At 51.6% G+C, this 5,871-nt stretch overlaps 1 long non-coding RNA gene across 2 annotated transcripts; it reads right to left on the reverse strand.

The window, feature by feature from the left end:
- Nucleotides 1-398: 398 nt before the first annotated feature.
- Nucleotides 399-2,126, reverse strand: LOC124231928 (uncharacterized). Of its 2 annotated transcripts, none has more exons than XR_006886731.1 (3): nucleotides 1,591-2,126; nucleotides 1,013-1,130; nucleotides 399-583 (listed from the first exon to the last, which is right to left on the reverse strand). It is a non-coding gene; the product is annotated as an uncharacterized LOC124231928 (long non-coding RNA). The 2 variants fall into 2 exon arrangements; XR_006886730.1 differs by having other exon boundaries at nucleotides 399-588.
- Between the last annotated feature and the right edge of the window lie 3,745 nt (nucleotides 2,127-5,871).

Here is a 5,871-nt window from a genome sequence, read left to right on the forward strand (position 1 = left end):
CCTGAAGGGGGATCCTGTAGGAAGGGAGGTCCGGTCCGTGCCCAAGACCGTTTCCCGGACAGGTGGATAGTGTCGCGCGGTGGGAGGGAGCTCGTCGCCTGGGTGTGCGAACTGCTGCCACGGACTCTTGCTCGGGGAGTCAAGAGGGCAGAGTCTGGACGGGCTCCGGGACAGAGTGAGTGGCCCCGGGAAGGGCCAGGAAGCGAGCTCAGGCTGGGGGCGCGGTCCCTATGGCCGCGGAGGCTCCAGCAGGGAGGGCTGCGAGCAGACTGTCGAGCGCCGGGCCCGCCTGGTGCAGGGTCGCCCCCGCCTGCGCCAGCTGCCAGGCGAGCCAGGCGCGCTGCGAGGCGGCGGGCTGCAGGCCGCGGGCGGGCAGTGGCAGGAAGGCGCTCCCCCGGAGCCCGCAGCTTGCCCAGAGCCAGGTCCGGCGTGCCCACGTGGTTGAAGAGCCGGGACTGGAGCCCCGCCAGGGCCCCGCCAGTGGCTCTGCCGACGGCGCTTTGGGGAGGCGGGCCCGGCCTCCCGCCTGTCCTGGCCGCATCTGCGGCAAGCGGTCCTCTCTGGCGATCAGGGCAGGATCCTCCTGTCCTTGAGTTGCGGGGCAGTAAGGGCATGCAATGCGCGGGATAGAGAAAGAGAGGTGTTGCGGTGAGTGCGCACAGCCCCTGGGACTCCTTGCCAAGGTCCCCAGAGCCGCCTCCCGGTCCTGCTCCCGACTCCAGCCCCCTGTGCCCCATCCCGCACTCCCCGGCACGCCCACCTCTGGTCCCCTTCCAGGATCCGACCCGAACCCACGCCAAGTCCTGCACGCCTTCCTCTCAGCCCTTTCGAAAGGGCTCAAGGAGCATCTCGCCAGGGCCAGGGTCTGCCCCCTCCCCATGGGTGCTGGGTTTGTCCCTATTTGTGCCAAGGCCCAGCCCAAAAACCACCTCCTCTGCCCTGACGTCCTGCTCAGCTGGGGTCAGGCTTGTCGTTTGGTCTCCCCTTAGCTGGGGATGGGTCGTCCCCTCACCTTCTCTTCTCCGTGTCCCTTTTCTTGGTGGCGACTCCCTGGGGGTGGGGGTGGTCCTTAGGGTTTCTCCCCGACTTGCGCCTGGAGCCGTTGGCACCCTGGCTCCGCCTGGGGATCCCTGTGGGTGGAGAGGAGGAGAGTAGTGAATGGCCTCTGCCTTTTGTCTGGAATCTGAGTGAGAGTGGGTTGGAGGAGGCTGCAAGTTGCTCTGAGCCCTGGTCCACCAGAGTCCCACCCCCAGAGGTGTGCCGGTTCCCTCCAGCTGACCCACAGCCTCTGTGGGCAGCTCCCCAGGAACCTAGCTTTCCTGTCACTCTCCGGATGCCTGAGCCACCTGGCACGCACATTCCTGGAAACCCTGCCTCGTGTCCTGACCCGGAGGACGCCTCAGCTGGCAGAGCCCTGACCACAAGGAATCTGGCCTTCCCCTTGGGTTTCTCTCACCACTTTCAGCTCTGGGAAGGTCAGAGATTCTGGGGCCTGCTGCTCTGCCCATTCGAGCCCCATCTCTTGTGTCTCCCCAACCCTCCCATCCCTAGCTGAAAACCCATCTCCCCAGCAAGAAGGTAGAAGCCTACCTTCTCTGCTGTGAGAGCCCTCTGCGTCTCCAGGATTCCCTTCTTTGCCAAGCTTTCAGAGGGATGGCGATCTTGTCCAGTTTCCCATGGAGTCAACCCCTAGGTCTTCCCCAGAGGAGAGCTCTTATCTTCCTGGGTGCCCCTGGCCAGGCCTCCTGCCATACCTGGCCCCTTCCATTTCATCCATGTCTCCTGCTTGAGCCACAGGTCTGGAAAGCAGAGGCATGGACCAGGCAATGAGTAGCTGGGCAGAGGGCATGGGTTTTGCTGAGATCCCAAGGGCCCCCTGCTGGGGGGGGACCCAGGCTGCATCTGGGAGCCACACTCCCGGTGGGGGAGGGGACCTGCTGAGAGGAAGTCCCTTGAGGGAATTCCCCTGTCTTGCTTGGTCCCTAGAACTCTTTTGCTGCTCACTTCTGAGCTTGCTCCTGGCTGGAGCCATCTGGAGAACACCCAGCAACCCTTGCACTCTGGTCCAAGCCCTCCAAGGGTAGAACATGCCCGATTTCCTTCTAGTTCCATGAGGCTGTGCTAGAGAGCTTCAAGAAGAACCTTCAGTGGTCAGCACTCGTTAGTTAAACTATCTCACCAAACTCTTAAATTGTCACTCCCCAAAGAGGTCTTCCACTCATTAAAAAAACAAATGACTATAGTTTATATAGAACCCTACATTGTCTGGAAGATAATTCACCTCATGCTAACCTGCCAATGGCATGAGTATAAGTGTTGTCGATGACTGAGTGTGAACCCTATTGCCAGCCATACTCAGACTTCCTTGAAGTCCCCAAGAATTTTGAAGACTGAATCCTCTTTCTTCCAACCTAAAGACAGGAAGTCCATTTCCTGCCAGAGACTGGCACTAATGTCACTTTGGAGAAGAAAGCGGAAGGGCAATATCTGCTGGTGCCGTTACCAAGCAAAGGGCTCACTCTACTCGCTGAGATCTAGCGAGTTAATCACGAGTGAGAGATCGAGAAAGGAAGTTTAATTAGGTTAGATTAGCCAGCAGATCAGAAGATGGGTGACTAATGTCTCAAAAACCCATCTGCAAGAAATACAGAATCTTGAGGCAGTTATATAGGGAAAATGGGCAGTAAGGAGGGGCTCCAGGGATGTTGGTCTCCAGGCTTGATGGGTTCCAGACATCACATTCTTCCATTCTTCTGTCAGCCGTGATGGATACCTTGCAGGTGTGTTTCCCACCTGTGCTCAGTCTGTTCCTGGAGAGAAACGGATAGGAAAAAGTTATGGTTTATCAAGTTATTGGAGAGTAGATATGTAAGTGGAGCCCATAAATCAGGAGAGAACATGCATTTTTTTAGAGTACATGGAGAGCAACGAGTAGTCACACAGAGGAGGGGCTGGGGCCATTTAGCGTATCAAGATGGCCTCACTTTTTGCTCACTTACTATTTCCCCTGCTGTCAGCAGTAACACATAATCATATGGTCAAGGGGGAGGCCAGGCGTCTTACTTTTTCTAGCTACTTCCTGCTGAATCAGGATGTCGCTGGGGGACCATAGAGTAGAAAAGAACTACTTCTCTTTCGAATTCATTGAAAGGGTCCTTTATGGGGAGCTGTCGTGTTTTTGACCTGATCAGTTTGGAGCTTATGGCAGATAGGCATTTAATACCCAACTTAAGAAGGAGAAAGATTAATACCCCAATAAACAGAACTATGAGAAGAAGGGTTATATAAAGGAGGTCAAAGTTTTCTTTTAAAGACCTATTTTATCTCTTCAAGGGATTCCATCACCCACTTATCCCTCGATACAGGTGGGATACTTTCCTGTGATTTGGGGGCTGCCTTGATCTAGGAGTAATGGACCCAGGGTTTCATGCCTGCAAGTTTTATGCATGAGTGAATGGTGAGAAGAATCTCAAAGGGACCGGTCCATTTAGGTGACAATTGGTTTTTGGGTTCCTTGTTTCTCCAAGTTTTCAGCAAAACATGATTTCCAGGTCAGAAGGTGTATAGAGGGATGTCAGACGGATATGCAGACCTGTGAGAGGCAAACTCATGGGTAGAAGTTAATACAGAGCTTAATGATTTAACATAATTAGCAATCATAACATTTCTTAAAACGTCCAGAGGTTCAGTCCCAGGGGAAGATGCCTGAAAGGGTCTCTCATATAGAATTTCGAAAGGACTCAATTTAAGTCCACTTCGGGGAGATACTCTAACCCGTAGCAGGGCAAGGGGCAGCACCTTATCCCAAGTTAGTTGTGTTTCTTGGTAGATTTTTGGTCTTTAAGGTGTGATTCATTTTCTCCATCTTTCCAGTCGGTTGAGGTCTCCAAGCTGAGTGTAGTACCCTATAGTATACCCTAGTATGGCTAAGCTTTTGGACACTTGTTGGGTTATTTGGGAGACAAAAGTTGGTCCATTATCACTCTGTAAGGTGTTAGGCAGACCAAGTCTAGGGATGATTTCTTTTAGCAACATGCAAGTGACTTCTGATGTTTCCTCAGTCCGAGTGGGAACGGCTTCTATCCACCCAGGGGAGGTGTCCATTAGCACTAACAAAAACCTGAAATTCTCAGCTGTCTGGGGCATCTGGGTAAAGTCTATCTGCCAGTCTTCAGTAGGCCAATTTCCTTTATGTTGGGTGCCCCAATGCGGGGGACCGGAAGCGGTCTTGGGGTTGTTCTTTGTACAGGTTATGCAATTTTTAGTCAACTGTTATATAGTCTTTTGTAGATGGCACCCTACGATGGTCTTCTGGACCCATTTGATTTTCCCACTGGTAGCCAGGGCAATGCATGATAGCTACCTGAGCAGGCTCATTAACAGCAGGTAGCAGTTTTAAGATTTTAGGGCTATGTCTGATTTCCTTTTCTCCTGCTGTTGAGTCCCCTTTCTTTCCAGATTGCCCCATGAACATGAACTACAGCAAAGGTATAACAGGAATCTGAATATGTATTTACTCTTTTCCCTCGAGCTAGATGTATAGCCCGAGTGAGGGCAAGGATTTCTGCCTTTTGAGCCAAGGTCTCTGCAGGTAGGGTTTTTAGCCTCTAAAGTCTCTTGTAAAGTTATGATTGCGTAACCCATGCATCTCTTACCTGATCCGTCAAGCTGCTGCCATCTGCGAAGAGTTCCAAGTCCGGTTCTTCCAACGGACAATCCAACACATCAGGTCAGGTAGAATACACTGTCTCAGCAACTGGTAAGCAGTCATGTTCTAAGGCTTCTGATGTCTTATTAAGGAGCAAAATGGCTGAGTTTAGGGAGAATGCAAGGATACTCACATCCATACATTTGGATTATCTAAAAGGATGGCCTAGTATTTGACCATCCATCCTGAAGTGAGGCAGTATCCTCCTTTTTGTTCTAATTATGTGAATACTTCGTGTGGCATATACATGGTGGTGGGTTGGCCCAGTGTGAATTTTTCAACTTACTGCAAGACGTCACAAGTAGCAGCAAATGCCCTGAGGCAGGGGGGCCAGCCTTTGACAGTCTGATCCAATTGCTTGGAAAAATAAGCCACTGGCCAGGGGGTCTGGTCCAGTTTTTGAGTTAAAACCCCCAAGCTTATTCCCTGCCTTTCACGTACATATAGGCTGAAGGGCTTGTCCAAGTTAGGAAGTTCCAAGGCCGGGACTGAAATTAACTTTGTCTTGATGGTATCAAAAGCCATCTGACATTCTTTTGTCCATTCTAGTGGCTCCTGGTCTAGCCCTTTTAGAGCCTCATAGAGGGGCTTTACTATGAGACCAAGTTAGGAATCCAGATCCAACAGAAACCAGCCATGCCCATGAATCCTCGTAGTTTTTGCTGGGTGGTAGGAGGGCTTAGGCATGCTTTAGCTTTCTTTCAGTCTGGCAGCAGTTCCCTTTGGCCTTTTGATAAGGTAAGTGCCAAGCAAGAAATTTTTTGTCTGCAGATCTGTGCTTTCTTTTGTGAGACCTTATACCCACATTCAGCCAAATGATTTAACATCTTTATTGTGTTGGCCAGACACTGCTCATAAGTGGGGCTCACTATCAGCAAGTCACCCACGTGCTGTAACAGTAATCCTTCTTGTAATTGTAAGTGGCTCAAGTCTTAAGCTAGGGCCTCCCCAAGAGCATAGGGGAGTTTTCGAAGCCCTGAGAGAGCACTGTCCAACAATATTGTTGAGGGGCTTGAGTATCTGGGTCACACCATTCAAAGCCAAAGAGTTGTGATTCTTCCATGAGCGGTATGCAGAAGAATGCATCCTTTAAGTCCAAAACTGAAAACCAGTCATATTCACCTGAAATGTTGGTTAGCAAGGTGTAAGGGCTCGGCACCAAA

Source organism: Equus quagga, unplaced genomic scaffold (assembly GCF_021613505.1).
Source record: "Equus quagga isolate Etosha38 unplaced genomic scaffold, UCLA_HA_Equagga_1.0 HiC_scaffold_1226_RagTag, whole genome shotgun sequence".
NCBI lineage: Eukaryota > Metazoa > Chordata > Mammalia > Perissodactyla > Equidae > Equus > Equus quagga.